Genomic DNA, 26,132 nt, shown 5'->3' on the forward strand with positions numbered 1-26,132 from the left:
TGCGGGTGTGTTTTTGTGTATCTGAGGATTTGTTGCGGGTGTGTTTTTGTATGTATATCTGAGGATTTGTAGTGGGTGTGTTTTTGTGTATCTGAAGATGTGTTGCGGGTGTGTCTTTGTGTATCTGAGGATTTGTTGCGGGTGTGTCTTTGTGTATCTGAGGATTTGTTGCGTGTGTGTTTTTGTGTATCTGAGGATTTGTTGCGGGTGTGTTTTTGTGTATCTGAGGATTTGTTATGGGTGTGTTTTTGTGTATCTGAGGATTTGTTGCGGGTGTGTTTTTGTGTATATGAAGATTTGTTACGGGTGTGTTTTTGTGTATCTGAGGATTTGTAGTGGATGTGTTTTTGTGTATCTGAGGATTTGTAGTGGATGTGTTTTTGTGTATCTGAGGATTTGTTGCGGGTGTGTTTTTGTGTATCTGAGGACTTGTTGCGGGTGTGTTTTTGTATATCTGAGGATTTGTAGTGGGTGTGTTTTTGTGTATCTGAGGATTTGTAGTGGGTGTGTTTTTGTGTATCTGAGGATTTGTAGTGGGTGTGTTTTTGTGTATCCGAGGATTTGTAGTGGGTGTGTTTTTGTGTATCTGAGGATTTGTAGCGGGTGTGTTTTTGTGTATCTGGGGATTTGTAGTGGGTGTGTTTTTGTATAGTGAAGAATTTGTATATCTGAGGACTTCTTGTGGGTGTGTTTTTGTGTATCTGTGTATTTCGTATTACTCTACTGTGTTTAGAGCTATACGAAATATACAGATATACAAAAACACATCCACAACAAAATCCTCAACACACAACTCAATTTCAGAACACACACACACACTATTTGACTCCATACTACACAACACAAACGCAGCCCCACTGAGGTGAAGACACCGGAAGACTCAAGGACAAGGATCAAGCAGTTCTGAAGATTGCTCCCAAGCCGAAACTAGTCAACTATATATATATATATATATATATATATATATATATATATATATAATTTAGTTCTAATTAACACGTGAAAGTTATATGTTGTATTCAAGTGATATAATAGTGTTAAAAGTTGTTTAATCAAGATGTATAACAGAATTAAGTACAGACATGTCCTTACCCTACAGTTCTCAACGAAAGTTTAAGACCATCTGTGTTAGTAAATATATTTATTTCATATGCAATCCCTATTAAGCCCAACTGTGTTAGTGGAGATTTCTACTCGAGCCTACATTTATGGTAAACTTTCATGTTATTAATTCATAATGCATTGCATTGAACAAAATGTCAAGAATCATAGTGATTGAGTATTGATGTTCAAATTATGATGAGATGTTATTCTTTTTAACACTAAAAACTTCACAACATCCCTATTTTAAATATTACTGGCTGCTCGTAAAAAATGTTAGAATGATTAAGTGGAATACGTGCACTGAAATACGATGATCATGCATTGCCAGATGTTGCATTTTTATGTATTATAAGCCCCTCAGTCTAAGTTTATCACAGGTTACGTACTGTATGTCTAATGTGTATGGAAAACTGGTTTAAAATCATTATTAAATTCATTCTGGTATACCAAAAAATCTGAATAAGGCAATGAGACTGATATTCTTCCAAATTATAGTTCGAACCATAAGTAATAGACGGAAAAATATAGATCTCACTGGCTTTTTCAGATTATTCTGTATAACAGAATGAATTTTATAATAATTTTAAACCGCCTTTTCACACACATCAAACATAGTAAGCTTATGTAACGTGTGATAAACTTAGACTAAAGCCTTAAAATACATAAAAAAACCGAAACATATTTTGCAATGCTTTGACAACATATTTCAGTATACATGTTTCTTAGTTATTCTAACAATTTTATCAGCATTTTAAAATACATATTTTATTACATTTTTAGTGCTAAAATATAAAAAGTCATATTTTCAAAACAAATTGTTCAATCATTATGCTTCTTGTACTAAATGTATGTCATTCAACATTCAATGAATTGCATTATAAATTAATGACATGAAAAATTTAACATAGTGCCTTGAAGAAACATAGGTGGCTTTAAACTCTTGTTAGGGAATGTAAGGCTGAAATTAAATAAGTAAACAAATAACTAAATAAGTTACGATTCACTATGCTGTTATATACAACGTGGAGATTTTATAAAGGAATATTTTTCTTACTTCGACTTATGAGAGCAATTAAACTATTAACATGCTCATGTTGAGCTGCAGTCTTCCGGGTTCTAGCTCGTGATCTCTAGTGACTCGTTATCATTACAGAAGAGAAATCGTACTTGTACTTACATTTTTCATGTGTTTCTCTATGCATTCCGTACAAGCAACATCCATGACCTATAGAACCGCAAGCTTCACGTACATCGTTTAAAGAAGAAAATTCATTATTCCCATATGGAGATATATTTATGAAGAAAATCTATTCAGCCATAGCTTAAACAAGTGATAGATAATAATCAATAACTGGGGCTTTCATCCAATATTAGGGCACCCCGCAATAATTTTATTGATATTCTAATTGATTTTTTTTTATATAGAGCCAACCATTACATTTTAACGTGCAATATCGTTGCTTTACAAGTAAAACACATTAAGTCAAAAATATTACTTCTGAGAAAAAGGCATTTGAAAGTTCTTGGCAAAATTTAATGTTCAAAATATTATTTTTACCAAGTTGTGCACCCCGCAATACGTTTATTGATATTCTAATTGATTTTTTATATAGAGCCAACCATTACATTTTAACGTGCAATATCGTTGGTTTACAAGCAAAACACATTAAGTCAAAAATATTACTTCTGAGAAAAAGACATTTGAGAGAGAGAGAGAGAGAGAGAGAGAGAGAAACTCATCCGCCTTAATTAAGGATGATCACGAGGATCCGGAAATGAATAGCAAACAAATACAATTAATTAAATATGAATAGTGTTATAAAAATAAAGTGTAATAATTAAGCACCATTGATTATCAATTGTAAAATAAAATCTTAGAAGACGACTAAATTATACTGATAAAAAATATTTTATTTAAAATTAGCATATTCTTAATTAAGGTCTTCTGAGCGGTATAAATGAATTTGTATAATCTGCAGGGAATCTTTGAGAATTTGCGAGATGATTTTTTGAATTTCAAAAGATGATATTGATAATTGTTTTAAAAAATGATATGTAAATTTTGGTAAAGAACTCCGAGCACCAAAAAATAAACCTGTCACTGACCAATTGAAGAGAGGGATGTTATACTTGGCACTAAGGTAGGGAATACAAGGTTCATAAATGGCCCTCTTTTCCTGATCAACCTGATGAGCTTGGTTTAGATCTCTCTCCATGCGTATAGTTGGATCTATGATAATAGCCTTTTGTTGTTGCCTGTTTATTGCTATTCAATATTGAATCATTTTCGCACAGGTACTGTCGTCCATTTGCCTACGTCGTACCCCGGTTTCCCCCACCAGCTTTTATTCGCCAGCTAGTGGCTGGGCTGTCTTAGCTCTTTTCTGAGAACATTAATTTCTGTTAGGAATTGGACTTTAAAATAACTTAAATAAAAGGGCATCGTTAAGTAATTAACTTCACGTGATTTCCTCCCATTTCTACGACATAACTACTTGGACGGACAGTAGATAGTATGTCTGAGTAATTTTATCTTTCCGGATCGGGCAGAAGTAAAGATTGAATTTACAGTACGTAAGGTACTCTTTTATAGAGTAGGTACAGAATTATTTCAACATGAATTACTAGTACGAAGAAGAAACTGGTAATTGGGATTAGGTACAATAGTCTATAATATGCACATTAGAACTAAAGCCTGTATCGAAATGAACGGCCACCATTTAAAAAAAATGTGTTTAAATATCCATATTATGATTATTTTTCAATTTAACTTCATTCTCTAAATTGTACGCTAATGTGCTGTAGACAGTATAATATACACTGCATAATTAATACGTCCACATGGATAGCCCAGTTCGTGAGTAAAAACACTCATTGTTAATACTGTACTGTATTTTGATTAAACAAAAACCTAATGAAAATGATCAAACTCAAAAGCGCAATATTTCCTAGTTTACGTATAAATGGATGAACTACTTTTCTTCCCTTCTATACCTAGTAAAGTGATTTGTTTGTATATTACGCCAGTATCATCGAACTCCAGTCGTGGAAGGGGATAGCAAACGTCGTTGATCCAGAGGTATAGGCAAGTTAATATTAAAAATGTTAGTAAAAATAAAATGATGTCCCTGTACAATTAACAAGGAAAAGAAAGCAAATCAACACCGCCAATTTCAGTTTTTGAGTAATATAAATTTTCCAAAACTGAACAGGCCAGAACATCTGAATTGTAGATTTAATGACAATGGTGGTGAAGATCACACATTTTGAAACGACGTTTACGAAAATGAAAGGATGGAATAACGGAGTTTGCCTACTGAAAATTTATTCCGAACTTAAGGTCCCTCATTGTCATTAAATATAAAAACTGTTAATAGCATTATCTGTCCTGTCCAACACAGTAGGGAATTCAGTTTTTTAATGAAGGTCGCATTATAATGTGTAAAATACAAACAAAGTGGGTCACAGAGTTTGGACATTTTAGGAACGACCTTGTCACAACATAATTTTTTTAAACTATATCCGGAAGTAAGAAACATGAGGTTGATTCTATCGGCTTTAAATACTTTTCTCCCAACATTTTTAAACTGTGAATATGGTTTTTGAGTTCGCTAACTTAGACCGTTATCCACTTCACGTATTGGGCTTTCGATCTATTTCGATTAAAATAGTTTTCATCTTTTGTGAATAATATGCAGTTTCGAAATTACGAAACAAGTTCGTAAAATAAAATTATAGAATTATAAATAATGAATTTATGACTCATGGAAGAATAAATGGTTAAGAAGTTGAGTTTCCTAAGGAAGCGTTCAAGTATCTGAATACTGCTGATGTGAAATGGATTGACAGTCGAGAGGAACTGAATACAGCGCAACTTTGGTTATAAAATCTGTTAGATTTACCGACTATAAACTCATTGAACTAAAACTCTACCACCTAAATTAATTTTTCATACTAGTGTATGAATTCATATTCAATTTTCGTGTATTTCGTGAATAACAGCTGCATTTTGTGAATTTAGAACAATTTTACGACTTTTAGTTGTCATTCTAGCCTACAGATTATTGAAATCTTAATTCTAAATTATTTCTAATAATCTACGTTCTACTGTAGGCCCATTATTATGACTAGAAGGCGGATGCTGATGAAAAGTCGTCATCTTATTTTTCACATTAGGACGATGCCTATTAAAATAGAAATCCTTTATATGTTAATATCAACGTAAAAAAGTAATTTCTTATATTGAATTTTTTGACGTTTTTGAACTAATAGGTCAATTTTATATTTTTTCGGCATTTTTGATCATTTTTAATACTTTGAAAAACTTTTAGATCATTTTGAATGCATTTTACTTTCCCCTTTACCGATAGGACTGTTAAGTTATTTTCTAACCAAAAAGGTCAGTAGCAATTACCTACTGAATAAGTGAATAATAGTGAAGTTTCAGTTTTATAGTTTGGAACAGACTCTAAAGTCCATCCCTCATTCCACTAAGGCTTCACTTCACACAACAGAATTAATGTAAAATGCTTAACAGCAGCTCAGTTTAACTGAGGACTTTGACCGCTACTGTTCTTTTGTCGGTACGAGGGTGTCTTTGGAATTTGTTTGGAAGGAAGGAAACTTTCATCATGTCCTGGGCAGGACGTTGTGTCTTCAACATGATTCGGAAGGGATGTCTACTGTAGTAGACAGTATTTTTAACAAAGATTGCAAAAATGCACGCTGCGCCCACAATTTGTTTTGTCATTCACACTCCCTCATCTGAAAGATCTGGTAACAAAAATGAAGCGCGGAAGGGGGAGGAGACAGAAAACGAAGGCACTGACATGGACCATCCCTGATTGAAACACATTGTAAACCCTCACTAAAATCTATAACTTTCTCTTAAAACCTTCATTTTGTTGCATGTTCTTTTCCTTTATCTTAACCAAATTCCAGGAAGTTGCCTCCTCTCTCCGAGATTTGCAGGGCAGTCATTGAAACAAGGTGACTAATTTTTAAAAAGTTGTGGTGCGAGTAGGGTGAATAATATTTAAATGTCATTTTCTTTTGATTTCAGGTCATTTTTCTATTAGTTTAAGGGCATTTTAATGATCATTTTAAGTAGAGTTTTAGGTCATTCAACATCCGCCTCCTAATTATGACTAGGAATATATTTATTTTGCATGTAGCTACTCGTTTTGAATGAAAATGAAATAGAACATATTTAATACAAAATCATCTCCTCCTAATAGGTCCCAACCATGTAGCCCTCTTGGAAAGTGAAAAATTATAATGAACTTATTAAAATTGTTGTGTCATATCACTTATAGTAGTGAAAGTGAACCTTATTTCAGGTTAGGAAGCTAAATATTCTAAAAATAAACCAGGCACTTATATATAACTGCAATTTCAATAGTATAATAGTAGGTTACATTAATATTGTGTACTTCACCAGCATCATTAAGGCAATCAGATACTTCGAAAGCCATTATAGAGCAGACTCAGATCATTATACTCGTCAGAGGAGCTAAGATATCTTCCATATGCCCAAGACTTAATAGCTAGTCAGTAGCATATCTTATGGAAAGCATTGGAGCCTCGAACATAGATCTTTATTCTAAGTTAGCCGAGATAATTAGAATTCCTTATTTATTCAACTTCCATGAAATGGTTCAACCCTGTGGGATGATTTAAATGTTTTCTATTCATTCGAACTGGTTATCCGATTTTGTTCAAGTGATTATATAACAGAACCTATAAAAATCTTTATTCTAATTCGACTAAAATAATTATTAATCCTTACATATTCAACATTCATGATACAGTTTCAGAACATGAAGAGGCAATTAAAATTCCTTCTGCTCATTAATATTTTAATGATATTCAAGTGTTATTACAAGAATATAAAAACATTTTTACTCCAATTTAGTGGACATATTTATAAATTATTAAATATTCGACGTCCTTGAAATGACGTTAACACTATGCGGGGACTGAAATGATTTTTATTCTTAAGCCAATGAAGGTTTAAATGATTTTAGATTTTACACCTTTAAATAGAAAATAAATTATGGGCATTTCGTTGAAATTAATGCTGTAACTTGAAATTCTATAGTAATAACACAGGTTTATTTTATTATGTTTACTAATTTTAAATAATATAATCCCAACATGTGTTTGTTATTTAACGCATGCTAATTGACATGTTAACGCAAGTCATAAATCTTAGTCGAGTTCCAACGTCGTCTTCAGTGGTCAACTAGTTTAACATTAAGTTAGAGCTCAAATCCAGCTGAGGATACTTTCTTTACGGAGCAATAATATCGATAACACGGTTTTGGAAGGGGAGAACAATAAAAGATGCAGCATAGTAGATTCAGGGACGGTTCTCTTTCAGGGTGGGTGTTTCTTCTGCCTTGGAGAACATTAATAACAATATTAAAACAGCTGTACATAGATAAACTTACCGTCTGTCTTACGTTCGCACACGTTGCATTTTGAATTTTGTGCTGCTGCATATTAAACAGTTTGAATTCGAATTCCAGTATAGCCAATTAAAGTACGGTATTGATTGTATTGGATATTTTAAGGTTGCACAATTAATGTAACTGTTCACTTTCATTAGCGCCATTTCTCGGAATTATCGGAATTGTCTAGTTTGGGTTTTGTTGTTGTTAATAATAATTATTCCACAAAAAAAAGCGATAAATTTATGAGAAAACCGATATATTACACGATATATTGAATCAAAATTTCGATAACGATATATCGAAACGAAAATATCGGTATTTTGTAAAAACCGATATATCGTTCCCATGTCTAATCTGGAGACATTAATAACCAACTAGCTTCATGTTGAATGAAGTGCACGTTTGTTCAGGCTATATGCCACTTTTATACTCTTACACCGTTCTTTTTTTTATTATGGCGCCAACTCTGCTAATTACATTCATATTCAGAATGCAGGCCTAGACTGAATGCTGAACTAACAACTTCCGGCCACTCTGTGGATAATGCAAGAAGTTCATTGCAAAGGTAATTGTCCATAATTAATGTGTTGACAGTAACAATAAGAATAATGTAACAATCATCGTTATTACCTGTAGTAGCATCACCATTTTCTTTTCTAAAAATGGGTCGTTAGACCCACTATTACATTTTGCTTATGAACAGATGGGCGAAATAATACTAATCTCACAATAAATAGTTTCGAAATATAAATAAAATACAGACAAAAATTTATTTGTAAATGTATTTTAATTAAATGGGAATATTTTTCAAATTACCTGTGTTATATTACCCTTTTTAAATTATATTGTCGCGTGGGGTGGTTTTGAGGTTACCGCGCTGGCTTTTCGCAGGTTTAATCCCTGTCAAGGGCGATAAAATCCTTCGCATGGTTTCCTACGGGAGGCAAGTGAAATTGTGGGTTCTTCGACGTAGATTTGAGTTATGTGAAAGAAATCTGTTCCTGTTACAGGCACTAGGCAAAATTCGTCAACAATTTCTCGCTCACGTTTAAATTCGACACTGAATAACCTTTGCAGTGGAAAACATCGTTAAAATAAACCACCGCCACCACTAATTTTTAGTAACACCAACGGTACCTTATCTTCTTTCAAGAAAAAAATTTTGGAAACCTTTAGTCTCATTATCTGAAATTGTTAAGAAATAAAAGGATGTCTTTTTTTAACATTTGCATTATAATTAAATTCAAATCACTCATCACTTTTTAAAATTATTAAATAGATTTCTGATGGTAGTAGCAATCAAAATACTTGAATATACCATTTAAGAACAATTTATGGCATTTAAATGTACAATTCGTAAAATTGTTTTATGAAATCTAATTTTGTAATTTTTCAGATTGGACTCAGTATTAAGATCATATTTAAATATTTGTATTTTAAAGCATTTGTAGCCTACCCAAAAATTAAACTTCATAAACAGAAATTAAGAAACAGAGAACGATTTTAGCAATGAAAAATGCAATATGGAACAACTGCATTTATATGCGACAGTTCGACAACAAGAGTGTTAATGCTAAAATGAAAATAAACTGCCTCTACCAAAAAAAGAATTTCGGGTACTTCTGGTAAAACTGATTGCTCCATTAGGGTGAGAAAAAAAGGAGTAGAAGTAAAAGAATTAAAATATTAAGAGAAGAAGAGAAATCATCATCAAAGAAGGAAGAGGAGAGAAGTCCAAGGGAGGAAGAATGAAGAAAACAAGGAGAGGGATAGGAGAGAAAACCAAAAGAGGACTAGGGGAGAAAACCAGGACAGGGAGAAGGGAGAAGATTAGGAGAAGAGGGATAGGGGAGAAGAAGAGGGGAGAAGGCCAGGAGAGGGGGAGGGGAGAAAGCCAGGAGAGGGGGAGGGGAGAAGCCAGGAGAGAGAGAGGGGAGAAGAGAAGGAGAGGGAGAGAGGAGAAGGCCAGGGGAGAGAGAGGGGAGAAGACCAGTAGAAGAAGAGGGGAGAAGACCAGGAGAAGAAGAGGTGAGAAGACCGGGAGCGGAAGCGGGAGAGAAGACCACGGAAGGAAGATAGTAAAAGGCCAGGAGAGGGAGAACGTCAGGGTAGAAGGCCAAGAGAGGGTCAGGAGAGAATGCCAAGAGAGGGAGAAGAAGAGGGAAGAATGCCAGAAGTGAAAGAGTGGAGAAGGAGAGAGGGGAGAAGACCAGAAGTGAAACGGAGGTAAAGACCAGGAGAGGAAGGAAGGAGAAGACTAGAAGGGGAAGAGCGGAGAAGACCAAAAAAGGAAGAGCGGTGAAGGCCAGAAGGGATAGAGCGGAGGAGTCCAGAAGGGAAAAAGCGGAGAAGTCCAGAAGGGGACGAGCGGAAAAGTCCAGAAGGGAAAGAGCGGAGAAGTCCGGAAGGGAAAGAGCGGAGAAGTCCGGAAGGGAAAGAGCGGAGAAGTCCAGAACTGAAAGAGCGGAGAAGTTCGAAAGGAGAAGTCCAGAACTGAAAGAGCGGAGAAGTTCGAAAGAAAAAGAGCGGAGAAGTCCGGAGAAGTTCAGAAAGGAAAGAGCGGAGAAGTTCAGAAGGAAAAAGCGGAGAAATCCAGAAGGGAAAGAGCGGAGAAGTCCGGAGAAATCCAGAAGGGAAAGAGCGGAGAAGTCCGGAGAAATCCAGAAGAGAAAGAGCGGAGAAGTCCGGAGAAATCCAGAAGGGAAAGAGCGGAGAAGTCCAGAAGGAAAAGAGCGGAGAAGTCCATAAGGGAAAGAGCGGAGAAGTCCAGTAGAGGAAGACCGGAGAAGATCAGAAGAAGAAGAGTGAAGAAGACTTGTAGAGAGGAGAGTAGAAGAAAACGAGAATAAAAGAGCAGGAGAGGTGTAGAAGAGGAGGAGAAAATAAGAAAATGTTAAGTTTATTCCAGGATCTGTAAGTACAAGGTGATCTGTTTGGGTATTGATAAAATAAAAACACTGTGAAACATTTACTACTGAATTTGATTTGTTGTAATTTTGTGCATACAACACTGAAAGATGGGTGATTCCTCTGAGCTCAACATGACCCCCATTGCGCACTCTACAGAACTCATAACGGTGATGCAATTCAGCTCATGTCCGTTGTAGTGTAAGAGGGGTGATTTGTTAAAAAGCTTGGGTAATTTTTACTCTCAGATCATCAATGTTCCTGGGTTTTTGTGAATAGACAATGTCTTTAACAAAACCCTACACGAAGAAGTCAGGAGGGGTTAGATCTGGGGAGTTTGTGGACCAAGCCAAGAGATAGCTGCTCCTCGTACTGGGTTTCGCTTGCGACCTCCTGCATATTTTTTTTAAACACAGAACCTCTTTCTACAAATGTTCGATACCAGAACATTATGGAATCGTATTTGGTACATTTCGCACACCATACTCACGTCGAAATTCCTTTTGAACTCTTTCAACACTCTCAAATTTAGCATACCAAAGAACACATTGTGCCCGCTGTTGATTTGTAGTAGCCATTTTAATCATCTACGATTTTAATTTGTCTTTTCAGATTATGCATTTTTGATTGTCATATATGGAAACTCCCATCTTTTAATCATAATATAACCAGCAAGAAAATTTGCCTACTATCATAATATTTTTATAATACTAAATTAATATTGTCCATACCCAAACGGATCAGACTGTATTTTTATGGCATAACCAAATTTAATTTTTAAGAAATTCATTGTTACTTGAATGGTTAAAGGAAAATAATTTTCTTGAATATTAAGCCTCCAAATATTTGATCTTTTGGTCTATCCTGTCCTCATTCTTGATAGTTCTTGATAGTTTTTTGACCTACTATCACATTCTCAAGTATATGGACCCACTAGTGCTGTAGTCAGCATGGTGCAAGGACACCAATTACGGCAGCAGAGCACAAACCCACACAGAGACACACGCCCAGCCCCTGTGAGAGGAAGGAACATCCATAATATCCTGTGGAGGATATAGTCTAAGTTCCATAGATTCGTAGCCAGCCACCGTGCAGCTTAAGCCATGGCGGACACGAAGAAGTTACTGGAACTAATTTTGTTCTTGTTCTTCACTCATTCCGCTCAACTTAATTATTCATATTAATAGAGTGCTGCCATTAAATTGTTGTTATCCTTGAGTCGAAGTTTCCTGCCACTTGGAGGCTGCGATTACGTCGTGAGAACCGATGGAGGTCACTGAGCTTAGGAGTCGAATGTGTCACAGAATTCAGCTATTTCTTAACATAACAATTTGTGTTCTATTTCCTTTTAATAGAAGTCACTTTGCGACTGCTGTCTGTTTCTATAAACAGTGCAGCTACGTATTCCATGCGACTGGAAATCAGCTATAGTAAAATAAAGTAGCGTCGGAAACTACAGACCGATTAGTCTTACATCTGTCGTATGTAAAGTCATGGAGCATTTGATATCGAATTATATTCGTCGTGTTCTAAATGCGAAAGACTGGTTTTACAACCGCCAGCATGGTTTTAGGGAAGGCTTCTCATATGATAGTCAAATTACATCGCTGGTTCACGATCTAGCTGAAGAGATAGATAGAAGCGGAAGAATCGATGCAGTTGCGATTGATTTTTGATCTGGTGCCATATGGCATATTGATAGATAAGTTAAGTAGGCTAGGAATAGATAAAATAGTGGTGCTATGGATCCAAGAATTCTTAAAATGTAGAACCCAGAGAGTTAGAGTAGGTCATGAAATATCGGAAATCGAGAATGTAAGTTCAGACTTGCCACAGGGTAGTGTTCTGTGGCCATTATTCTTTATAATATACGTAAATAACTTATGCCAAAATATTACATCAAATATGACGCTATTTGCAGACGACTGCATTGTCTAGGCCTATAGAAAGATTGGAAATAGTTCAGATGTGGATGCTATTCAAACGAAGTTGAATAAAGTTTATAACTGGGCCTTAATGCATAGAATGAAAGTAAATAGTTCTAAAAGTAAGTCTATAATATTTTGTAAAACCCAAGAGGAAACTAGTTTAAACTACGAATTCAATGGTGTTGTAATTCCGCAAGAATAATAATGTAAATACCTAGGAGTATATTTAAACTCCAAACTTTCTTGGGGAGAGCAGGTTGTGACTTACAATTCTATTGATGTACTCGTTTCAATAACTTTTCTTCCTGTACACTAATTCAGTAACATTGACTGTATTTCACTGTTAATAAAGTTCAGATAAGTCTAAATAAATCGAAAATAAGCAATGCTTTTGTCCTCTTTTATGTATAAATATTTTTCAACACAGAAATCGTTGTCAAAGTAGCCCACAGATAGGGCCAACTTTGAACTGCAACGAAAGCAAATGGCATGTAAAAGTAATCTAAAAGCACGGGGATACTTGGACTTGACACCATGGCCTGGACACCAAAAGAAGGAGCGTTTTCTTATATGTAGTATTATTTTACGGAAATCCTACCCATTATAGATTCATGGCCGAAGAATCATATGGTGTGATTAAAACATTTTGCATGATTTCAACGTAAGTTTCAAAAGTCACATTAAAAGAACTCTTAAAACTATGTCAATGTAGGCCCGGTTTACGGTACCGTTTAAGACGGAACACGCTCGTTTTTATGGTGATAAGTAAACACGGCAGACCTAGTGGCGGACAGTAAGAAAGGAGTAAGTCTTTGCGTATTATCTCTTCTGTACGACAATACAATAAAACGCCGCACAAAGAAACAAATTAATCAAGTTGAGCGACGGGAAGTAATCAGTCCAGTGGCGGTTAGTTATTTAGAGTAAATTCTTCAGCAAGATGAAGTATATTAAATGTAAAAATGGCTCCAAATCTATTGTTCATTAATAAAGAAAGCATTATAAGTATGTGGGAGACTTACGTGTATGCTTCCTGATGAGGTAGATTTGCGCATACCCTGCAAGATTGCAGCCGTGTTTCGATTAACGCATGACAAGAACAAGGCGAAGATGGGCTGAAAGGCCAGAGGAAACAGAATTGCAGACTGAATATTACGAATTCAAGATTCTACGTTTAGCAAGAACTTCAGCGTCATTCTGAATTTTTGAATATTTAATTAATTCATTGCCACGTCGCTTGAGAGCTGTGATAGACTGCACTGGTGACAGGCTTAATTATTAAATAATGTGGGGCGATTGAGAAGTTAAATTATTGTTTAGTATCAAATTAAGATGAACTGTCAGGAGTAAAATCTCTCTGTTGAGTTCATTCATTTCTGATTTGCGGTTTTAAAGAGACGTTAGTTCTGTCCTTTTTTGTTTCTTTACTGAAAACACTTTATAACAACATGATGTTATCATTAATAGCAATCGTAAAATACAATATATCTACATAATTATGAAACTGAAATTTGATTAATTTTTTGCTTATATGCATGGTTTAAATTTTATGGTCGTACAGAAGAGGTACTATTCCTTTTCTACTGCCCGCCACTGGGTCTTCCGTGTGTATTTATGAGCATTAAAAGACTGGTCCACAATAAACCGGGAACGGAAACAACGAGAACGATAACGGAAATATTGTTAAAATAAATGTATTTAAATGTGAGAATTGACAATTAACGAGAGGCTTGCCGGATCCCAGGAACGGGAATGTGAAAGTTAATTGTGAATGTTCATACTGTATTTAAATACAATATTTCCGTTCTCGTTCTCGTTTCAGTTCTCGGTTTTTTGCAGACCAGCCTTAACCGCTGACGTATTCTGTCTCATATACCAATTGTAGGCTTGAAGTGCAAGTGATCTGTTTATATTTTCCGGTCATTTCTGACCTTGAGAGAACAATGAAAATGTACGAAATCTGAACATTGGTAAACTTCAATAAAGCCACTTTCTTGGGTTCAAATCCCGCCTAAGACATATGTATTTTTCAGTTGCTACTGTAATGTTGTGTGTTGCTTTTGGTGGATTACAGGTATTCTGCTGACCCCACATCACGAAAATCCTGTCACGTGTGCGTTTAACATCAGATCGAAAACATTCCCAAAGTGGACTACAGGTAAAAGTAAAACTCTCACTACATACACACGAATATAGGCCTACATAAAATAATAATGTAAATATCTCACAGCGCATCATACTTTTGAAACTATCAGGAGGTTGGACCGTTTGTGTGCTGATTTGGAGCTACGCTATTAGATTATCACTTCGGTTAATTATCTAGTTGTGTTTTTCCGAGGTTTTCCCGAACCGTAAAACGAGTGTCGAGTAATCCGTGGCGTATTCTCGGATTCATCTCTCCAAATACCATCTCGCTATTACCAATTATATCGACGCTAAAGAGGAGGGGTTCGCGACAGGAACAGTTTAGATGTGAAGCATGCGCGGACCTCTCATGCAGTGCCAGCGTGATTCTTACCTGGATTTATTTTCGCGTGCACATTCCAGATCAAATAAAGTGCTCCGGTTACACATCTTGCATATACGAAGGTGGGATTGGTTAGTTTAGGATTTTGTTAACCAAGTCCGCGCAAGCGCAGTTATCATCTCACAACCAAACTGTTTCTGTCGCACGTCCTTAAATAATCTAGTTTTTTATACAGAGCACAGCGTCGTTCATAACCAACTAAAATCAGACTTCTAAATATTTGTCCACTCCGTATCAAAACGCTCTCAATTTAGGGCATTACACAATTGCTCGATCAGCTATTTTTAATTTACATTTGTATCTGAATTTGATAATTATATTGTCTACTTTTAATTGGCACGAGGGTAGAGCAGCCAGGCATTAAACCCGCTACAACTTCTTGTACAACACTGATTACTGTTATAAATCTAGCTCAGACTGCACGAAGCTTGCATTTCCGGTCGAAAAACATTCGTCGCACTCTTAATTAGACCAACATCGTAACACCGTCTAATACCTCAGCAGCTTATTAAAACTTTACAGAGCTTCTACTGTAACAATACAATCAAGATTAAAACACCAAAGGGAGGAAATAATACGACAGAAGTTGTCCTGCTCTCCTCTTATAACTTTTCTCGGAGGATTTTCATATCTTTACAAGAGTTATATTCTTAAGCCCTTACTTAATTTTTTCCGATGTACTCGGACGCACGGAAGTGGTATAAAATGCACGGCTACACAGTTCATCACATTGACAACAGAATATGTTACCATGAGCGGCATTTGAACCCATCACAGTGGTTTTCACGCTACGCTCTCATTCACGTTTCTACACTATGACCCTGAACACATAACAGATTGATGAGCCTAATGGACTTCGAAAAAAACAACTTTTATGAATTTCACTATGCTGCCATATAGCGACTGCAGAAGAAGTCACGTTATAGACTTTATGTAATTTCATGGAGTAATAGCTTGCAACTGTACTTCCATGTAGATGTTGCCAAAAAATGTCTTTTCGACAGTGGAGGCTCTGGTGGTTATGTTGCCATTTCATAACTTGGGAATGGCCAATCTGATATATATATATATATATATATATATATATGTGTGTGTGTGTGTGTGTGTGTGTATGTGTGTGTGTGTGTGTGTGTGTGTGTGTGTGTGTGTGTGTGTGTGAGATCAAGAACTGTGGCCGCATAGTGCGTATTAATGTTCGTACTGACGAAGTCACACAGGTTAAATTTGACAGATTAATCTAAATTCTTTAAAATGGAAGAAACATGATATATTTTAAAATACCTGAAAATTACGAGGTCACTGCTGAAAGCGAAAATTTATTCCAAGAAGCTCCCATAAATTAAAGTTGTTGCAAAGACACATTTTAAAAGTACTTGCAAAGAAATGAGAAGTGACAGCTTTCAGAGGAATATATAGCCTACGACAAAAGCAAATTTCGATACGCTTTAAATAATATAATATTTTTCTACGTTCAAATATCTAGGTTATTACATTAACCTAAGGCAAAGTACAGATGCAGACGCCACCACTAACTGGTGCTTTTAAGAATCGCTACCGATAACAAAATATTGGTTTAAATGGAGCTATTCAAACGTGAAGCTCCATCGAGCCACTGTAGCGATCGGTGGTCGATTCTTCCCACCAACAGACAGAAAGGGATGCAAACTTCAGTTTACAGAGTATTGGAACTGTTCATACAAAGCTGTCAATAAAATTAACGAGTCTTACTAATCGATGGAGAGTTTGAGCCACTGTTCATCGCCGCTAAGGAGCGCTGCTAAGAGACTGTGTGTGAAATGGCACTAGATATATTTGTGTGTCTAAGAAGTTCACTAGAAAAACTGGCGAATAGGGAAACCTTTCTAAAAATTTATAAGGTAATGGTTATTTCTTTCAAGTATTCAGAAAACAAACGTGATCTTTAAAGAAAGACCAAATGAGATTACAATTTTTAGCAATAAAGTGAGGATGTATGCTGTAGAATACATACAATTGGTTATGAAGAGAAATGAAAATAAATATACGTAATGAATTATCTGCGGCAACGATAAAATCATTGAAATACATAGAAATAAGTGGGAATACGAAGGAGCGTCAGAAAGTAACCTTAAAAATTGTTTTATTAATTGAATATGTACATTAAGACTACAAACACTTAATCACTTTTAACATAGTATAACAGGAACACTTGCATTGAACGTAGTTGGGACTATGTTGAAAAGTGATAAAGTTTTGTAGTCTTATTGTACAGTAGTGGAAAAAAAAAAACAAAACAAAACCAGACCGACTCTTGTAGCCGATTTCAGAGCCTTGTTCACTCTAGAGCACGATAGACTGGTAACTAAGACATTCGTGGTTCGAATCCTGCCTGGAAACGGAACTTTTTTTTTGTTCCTTATTCAAATTTATTCCCAATACTTTTCGATTGCTGGTAAAGTTCATGCTCTGGGAAAACTAAGTTAATTAAGTAGTAAAATATCGCTGCAATCGAAAAGTATTGGGAATAAATTTGAATAAGGAACAAAAAAAGTGTCCTTCCCAGGCAGGATTCGAACCACGAAAGTCTTAGTTACCACTCTATCGTGCTCTGGAGTGAACAAGGCTCTGAAATGAGCTACAAGGGTCGGTCCGGTTTTTTTTGCCACTACTGTACATATTCAATTAATAAAACAGTTATTAAGGTTACTTTTTGGCTCTCCCTCGTATATTCGAAGGATGCAAAACGACGCATACTTAATATATTTTTTTGAATTTCAGTCATAGAGACTTTTGGAGAGCTGGAGAGAAGAAATACTCTGTTCTCTGAAGACTAAACGGGCCTGATAAAATATTAACCATGAAGTACGTAGTTTGGTAACAGTGAACATTATGATAACCTCGGCTACGATTGGTCTATTGAAGAAATTAACTCTGTTTTACTGTACAATCACAAACCTCTAAGTCACGAAAGAATGGAAATTTGAAATAATTAACTTTTCAACTTAACGTTCGTACGAAAAATATGAGCTATAACCTTTCTATAATCGACAGCGTAATAATGCATACATCCTAAGAAAATCTTTAAATAAATATAGTTTTAAAGAGGGCTATGATGTAATTCGCTGAAAGAAAAATGACTAAAGCATACAGATTTCTATATTTAATAGGCTAACCGAATTAGAATATTGGTTAGATTATGTAGAGGCAGGTTTTCTTTAGACATTGCTATCATCTTTGCCACTACTCTCAACAGTTCTCCACGATCAACTCATCACTAAAAGAGCGTGAGACGCTGCTGAACTATGTTTATCCAAGAATATTACCACGAAAATCACGACGCTGATATATTCTAAGTGTAATGAGGCTCTTTCTTGCTTTGGCTGTGTTTCTGGAGTTCTGCAAGTTTATCTTCTTTCTTTTACAGTAGTCAATGTCCGGAATTGCATTTTAAGATAGAGCTTTATCGCTATCACCATTCGTTTCAGTTCGTTGTTCCTCGTTCGTTCATTATCAGTACTTAATGCAAATATTTAGCAAACACGCCAAGTAGATGTGAAATAAATGGAAATCTGGAATTGAAGTACTCGGTGCAAAATCCAGTGATCACCCCGGTTTTATTTCTCGTAATTTTACAGGAAAAACTCACTAAAAGTGCCATGTAATTTTTATAATTTAGTCATGATAATTTGTTGTACATAATAACTTATAAGTGAGAATGAGAAGTCGAAATTCTTCAATGAGATATATTTACAGTATTCTAATTTTTGCATCTAAATCAGACCAAATCAGCTTTCCCGTAAAACGAGGCAATAAGCAAAACAAATTGAAATATAGAATTCGTAAACATAGAAGAAAATATATAGATCTATTTAACGCTCTTGATTTAACAATCGAGTTATTTTCTGTATTGCTTCCCAGTATTTAGATATAAACTCTCTAAGAAAAACGTAAGCTGAATATTACTCCAACAAAAAGCCGTAGAAAAATTAGACATTAAACTAGCCATATTAAACTCAATAGAAATCAACTTTGACAGTTTATTGTATTTATAAACACGTCTTGGAAGTCCTTGAAAACATTATCTCTTCCTGCCGAGGACAGGAAAACATGGGAGCTCTACCTTCGTACGTTCTGGGATAAGTAATTTCTTGTACAAGGACACAATTTTTTAGTAGGTTAGTTTACGACGCTGTATCAACATTCTAGGTTATTTAGCGTCTGAATGAGATGAAGGTGATAATGCCGGTGAAATGAGTCCGAGGTTCAGCACCGATAGTTACCCAGCATTTACTCATGTTGAGTTAGGGGAAAATCCCGGAAAAACCTCCATCAGATAACTTGCCCCGACCGGGATTCGAACCGGGGCCACCTGATTTCACCCCCAGAAGCGCTAACCCTTTATTCCACAGATGTGGACCGGATAATTATCTTGCGTAATTTAAGAATGTACAAAAACTTTCCATCTTTCATTGTAGCTTCCACGTGTGTGCATTAGATAGTTAATATAAAAAAACTAACATAATCGGAATTAATATAACTAACAAATTGAGCAATCTAGATGAACTAAGCGGCTACGGAATGGGGATTTACTCTGTGCACGTGGACTGTCTGTTGTGAGTGTTGACTCCACCACTCAGAGTAAAAAGGGCCTCATCTGTCCATGATATTCAAGATAAACTATTCCGGTTGTTTCCATCTTAAGGCTATAGATCTGTGAAACTTCTTACTTCTACATTTTTACACCAACTAATTTAAACCTTTTACCAAATATTTCTTTCAATGTGGACACACAATACATAAATTTTCACTTTGGTATTCCAAATAGTTTGCTTATAATTCAGTTTTGTTGCTTTTTTTAAATACTGAATTATAATTGTCCCAATTTTCAAATTTTATATAATTTTTCTTTAAATTTATATTTAATTTGTTCCTGATAGACGTATGTAAAATATGACACATGGTTTTCATATTTTTCCAATTACTTTTGGAGAAAAAAATATTTATCCTTTTAGTTGTTAATTTTCCAATTTTTTTTAACTCATCATATCCTCAACACATGGTGATTTGAATACTTTTAATAGCAGAAGAAAACATGTGTCAGTTTACTTCACATGCTTTTGTGGACTTATGTGCAAACGTTCACTGAGATTGGAGAAAAACTGCATTCATTAGAGCATTTTGAAAATCATAAAATGTTGAAAATTGGAAAATCGAGAAAACGAGTATCAAAGTATAACATGCAGGGCTATATGATATATATATATATATATATATATTATCGATATCTTTCCTTCCTACATAGGTCTAAGACACACATTTTTCTCCTACGTAACAACGCGAAATATGAACTGAATGAAAAGTAAAATTAATTAGCATGAAGAACAGAACGACAGCTGAGTGTCAGTTTAAAGGGCTGCAGCTCCACGCATACGCTGTCCCTTTAAATTTGTCCTGGGGGGCTTTAAATTGTCATAGGGCCAAAATAAGCACATATTTAAAAAACTGAAATATTATTTTATTTTTTAGAATTAAAAACAAAATTTCCATTTTTAACGTTTTTTTTAGTTATTTTTACCCACAACTAATAAACGTACCGGTAATGAAAAGTTTTATCTCTGTTCATAATCAGCTTTCTTCAATTAAAAGTCATTTGCAGTTTATAAGGATACATTTTGAAAGTTTGCGTACAATTTTACAAACAGTGCTCTATGTAAATTGTAAGAATTTTCTTAAAACTCTGACACTGCTGAGTTAATACTGGATTTTCTCTACCTGTCATGAAGAATTTCTGCAGCCTGAATATCATTAATTCTAGTTTCTTTCCAATTTAATTTTATCATGGACAGAGGCACTTTCAGCTTCTTAATTAATGCGCGGTCAGAAAGCATTAGTGTTGCCAATTCAGTGGTTTTCCCACTGGAACTGGAGTTTATTTTCGCGTTGGCTTAGCAGATAGAACTTATGAAATTCGTAATGCTGATACAAGGTTTGATCGGTCTTTTTAGTAATCACAGTGGCAAAATAATCTCATTTTACATTAATAACATAAGCATATAGTTACTTTCGCAGTTTTGTAGCGTGTTTTAAAGAATCAAATTTACCACACTGGAAAGCATGGTACACTGGCTTTCAAAGATACTAGACCCCTACTAATCGATATCCATAATTTGTAAGTTTGGCTTCTTTAATTATTATCTCTACGAATAGATGGCGAAGATAATATTCAGCGTAGCCAATAATACGTAAATATACCAGCATTATAGAATTCAGAAATTCATCTCGGTCTAATGGTTGTAAAAACCATCAAGTTTAGCGGGAAACCGCTGTAATAGCAGATAGCTGCGAGTCCATATCATATATGAGAATAATTTATATTTAATCTAAATCATCTTTCCCCAACACTTTTCTTTACTATCCCAATAATAGTGTCACCTATTGGAAACTAGCGTAACTATTTCAGAGTTTGTCAATTTGTTATATTTTTGGTTCCGACATCCCGTGGTTAGAAAGTTGGCTTACACGGTCAGGAAATTGTAGGTCAGATATCGTTGAACGTCAGTGTACAAGGAACCGTCTCTCAGATGCATTATTTTTTTCTATACTTTTTTTTTTAATTCAGCAGTGAATTATCTACTGTATTCATAACATTGCTCCAAACCAGTTCTTGTTTGAAGATGTAAAACCATTTTCTCAAACTTGAAAAATGTGAGTAATAAATAAGAAAAATGGCTAACAAACTTCTGTTTATTTTTCGAAGCTTAGTTGTTGCACCTTAACAATGGATGCAATTTTATTGTTTTAGCACGCAATAACTAAATCTCGTTCTTTTCATATTCCATAGCCGTTTAGTTCAGCTTGATTTTTTAATTTATTTAGAAATTACATCAACTTGAACGATGTCAATTACTTGTTTATACGATTTATTACTGCGCCCAAGAAAATAACTTTTAAACTAATCAAAAGAAAGAAAAATACGAAAATTTAACAGTTTATTGTTCAGAGTGACATACTGTAAAACTGGGCAAAGTCAAATTTAATAAGGGGAAATGACTGTTTTGCATCGATTCCTTCAATTGAAAAAAGAGAGAGAGACTGACAGAGACGGAGCCTGCGAGAGAGAGAGAGAGAGAGAGAGAGAGAGAGAGAGAGCAAGCTTGGAATAAAATCAGGTTAGAGTTGAATTAAAATACTTGAAGAGAGGATCAGAAGAAAGATTTAAACGGGGAATGAAAGATCAAATTGCGGCATGTGTCAGAAATGAGTTGTTGCTAAGTTGGAGACAGGATAAAATCCGAGGCTCATTAATCTAATACCAGAAATTTTTAAGTTGCACACAATAAAGATCATGAAGTGAAGGAATTACGATATTTTAAATACAGTACTTTTAAATAAAAACTTTCGTCATAAATCTGTAACGTTCAAATTACAAATTTAGACCTAGTTTTTATTTGAAGCGTTTCGAATAATTACAATTACATCATTTATTAACTCGTATGTTTTAAAATTGTATCACAATGTATTTAATTTGTTTATAATTATTGTAAGTTATCTTTGTGAGTAAGGAACAAATATTAATCAACAGCAATGCTTGTTTTTGAAAACATATTAATATTAAAACAAACTTATTAATTCATTTATCATTTATCTCTGCGTTGTAGTAAATATGCAGTACGATAGCAATCATGTACACACCTCTACTATATCACTTCTTTATTTATTGTTACAAATATATACTTCTTTAAAACCTGTATCAATAATAACTTTAGTAACATGTAAACTTCGTGTTAATGTAGTTAAATGATATATCGTCGGCTTACAAGAAAAACACACTAAGTCAAAAAATATACCTCTGAGAAAGAGGCGTTTTGGAAGATTATATCAAAACTGAATCCTCAAAATATTATTTTGGTAAGTTGTTTCTCTTTATGTGTATTTCATTTTCTAACTCTAAGTTTACACATACATTATATAACCTACGCCTTTTTCTCAGAAGTAATATTTTTGACATGATTTGTTTTGCTCGTAAACCGACGATATGAAATAACTTTCCGTTTAATTATGTTCACACAATTCATATAAATATAACGCCATAAAAAACTTATACTAATCTATAAATACTACAAATATTAGTAAAGTGAATTTGGTAGCTATATTTCAACGTCTACATACAATCAAGGTCTTCCTTTCACAAATTCGTTTTGAAAATTAGAAATTTATGTTTCAGCATATTGTTAAAGGGAATTTTAATTGTAGGTACATTTTGTAACATATACTGAATTTATATTATGCCTCTGTAATTTGCGTAATCAGTTATCTCGTGTTATATATTAGGCCTGAATTTATTTGTCTATTTTAAAAATATTCATTACAGAAGCTACAGTTGTATTTCAGTCAAATAGAGGGGTATTATTAGTAAAATTTTAATTCATTTTCTAAAACTGTTCTAATACGGAACTTTAATGTACAAGTTATCGCCTCAGTTTCTTAGTCTACATTAAAATATTCGTAAGGTATCAGAGTATAAGATACAATAATGTACTGTGTGTGTGTGTGTGTGTGTGTGTATGAAGCTTCAGACAGTAACACGTGGAAAACTTCCGGTTTATCGTTCGACTTTCTTCCGTCAGCAGCTGAAGGTCTTACGAGACTAAGTTTAAATCCTTGACATAAAGATTACGTTGCGGTTCTGAAATATTAACGGTTTCGCTCCACTGAATTCTGCACCAAGAAATTATTATTAATATTAGCTTAATTCCATATTTTAGTGGACTAAGAAATAATAAATTGTTCAAGTTACTAAGTTTACACCAACGGCAAAGTAAATAAATGAAAACATCGTTAGTATCGATTTCTAATAAATTTAATTCGCGTCTTGTTTGAATCGTATTATTGATTGAATATGAATTATTTAATGTGCAACATTCCCAAAGAAGTTGATTTGGCATTCTGAAAAAGAACAGGATTTATTAAATATGAGAAATCGCTGTAGCCTACATAAATGACATGCCAAAAACCGCATTTTCTGCATGATGAGTACAAAAAGAAAACTCATTTTGTAGAAATTTAAGAGATGGATTCTTTTTTTTAATCACAATGATTTATATTTCTTCTCTTTCTTCTTCTAATTCAACCCCTCTCCCCCCCCCCCAAAAAAATCCTGCTCAGTCTTCTCTACGTCAGCTAAGTAAATATTTTCTAGTTATTCGGTTTACGTGTAGTCTTCGTGTTTCTTTGCATTATTATTATTATTATTATTATTATTATTATTATTATTATTATTTATGAGATGGTTAGAAACAAATAAATACAAGTTAATTTTAGTTACTTTTGAGAAAATGTGATTGAAAATAATTAAGCTGTCGTAAATTCCGTGAAGTTTCAATTTTAAATTTTAATGTGTGATGTCGTAAAAAGATATATCCCTTTGCCACTAAAAACTTTTATGCTTTAGCTTATCTTAGATGCACTTAACTCTGTTTTTTTTTTAAGAAATATCACTTGTACCCCTTTGCTTCCGACTCCCTCATAATTCATAGGGAGACGTGGCAGTTACAAAAATTTAATTTTATATAAAATAATATATTACTGTATATTGAAAAATTTTACAGAGAAAAAGGAGTAAAATTGTGTATGAAATGAAGGAACGTAAATAGATATACTTATCAAATGTGACGATTTATCAAAATAATACTAAAATATACCTACAGTGGTAAAGTATGCTATTCTTGACAGTACAAAATTAATGTGCAGTTTATACCTCTATTCTTCACAAACTTATGGAAATTTTACTACCATCATTTGAAATGTAAAACGCTCTTAATTAATGCACAGTCTTTACTAGCAGTCATACAATACACACTTACCTTTAAATATTCTTGAGACTTGCACTTTTGTCCATAACTGTGTTATCCTTCGACTGATGAAATTATACACAAATCACTGTTTATAGTAGATATTAGTTCATGTAATTATGAGTAAAAGGTTCAGTTAATTCTTAATATCACTATTTTAGATCTGTAGCACTATGAAACCTATATTTTATTGTTTATTTGCATCAAGTTTTTTGAATTGTTATATTCTTGTATAATTCAGACTAGCAATCAATTTTCACTTTAATTTTTCAAAATATTCTTTACTATATGCACAATGTCAAGCACAAGACTGCGTATTTTAGTAAGCCTATTTAAGCGGTTACAATTTATTGTTTATGCAGACTTCACTTCCGTAAAACTTTGTACCGTATGTTCACTGAAGTGACAGATTAATGATAACACGTGAAACGTTTATAGTTCTAAAAAATGGCAAATTGTAATGTTATTTACTGAATGTTTGGTGCACGAAAATGTTGACAATTCTGAAGAACATCAATTATGTCAAAATAAAAGTACAACCCGAAGGTTAATTTGTCAACAACACAAGTGAATGTCACTCACAAAACTACTTATCACTTTCCACACAAATGTTAACTAAGAATATTTAGTTCTGTATGTATAATTTTATGAAAATGGCAGTTTTTGTCTGATGAGCGTACAACTGTCATCGAGGCATCACTTATAAATGACCGGTTTTCTCTTCCAATTTAACAATGCAATGTATAACTCTCTGTAGCAATTAAAATCGGCAATTATCGCCACGTACCTTCACTTCAGCCTAATTCGCGACTGTCTACTGAACGATCTCTTATTTGGAATCTACTGCTCCTAATGTAACTGGTAAATCTTGACAACACTACACACCACCTCACGAGGCACCCACGTTGCCTGTGCACGTTGCACTATATATGAAGTATGGTTATCCACGCACGCGAGAATATTACAGGTAACAGGTAGGTTTTGCGATCAACCTGCTTTCTAGCGGGTACTAGTCGAAACTAACTGGACCGACGAACCGGGACTTTGAGTTCCTTTCTTTTCTTTTCTTTATTTTTTCTTTTTGCATCATGAAATTAAACCAATGCCTGTCTCTCGTCTGACTTTACCAGACATGTTACTTTCTTGCTTAGCACTGCTTTGCTTTAAGTTTCACAGTTTGCTCGTGTTCGGAAAGGTAATTCTCTGTCTCGCTCTCCTCGCACCGTTCGCTCTCCCCCTCCTAGTGGAACTCTCTCCACATTATTCACCAGTAACAGACTCACGATATAAATCCAGTCTCTAGTACAACGTCCTTGCTTCAACGAGGAATATGTCTTTCTCATTTAATACATGCACTTTCCCTCTTTGATGTCCAAATCTT

At 34.5% G+C, this 26,132-nt stretch overlaps 1 protein-coding gene across 3 annotated transcripts in view; it reads right to left on the reverse strand.

Annotated features, from left to right (window-relative positions):
- The window catches only part of LOC138705964 (protein dimmed-like), a 330,385-nt gene extending 304,504 nt beyond the window's left edge, over window positions 1-25,881 (reverse strand). For 2 of the 3 annotated variants that reach the window (XM_069834783.1, XM_069834784.1), the window contains exon 1: window positions 24,764-25,879. The gene's annotated coding sequence lies outside the window, so the exon portion shown is untranslated. Of the gene's footprint in view, window positions 1-24,763 lie in introns of all 3 variants that reach the window. The other variant, XM_069834785.1, reaches the window with a different exon arrangement.
- Between the last annotated feature and the right edge of the window lie 251 nt (window positions 25,882-26,132).

Source organism: Periplaneta americana, chromosome 9, assembly GCF_040183065.1.
Source record: "Periplaneta americana isolate PAMFEO1 chromosome 9, P.americana_PAMFEO1_priV1, whole genome shotgun sequence".
Lineage (NCBI taxonomy): Eukaryota > Metazoa > Arthropoda > Insecta > Blattodea > Blattidae > Periplaneta > Periplaneta americana.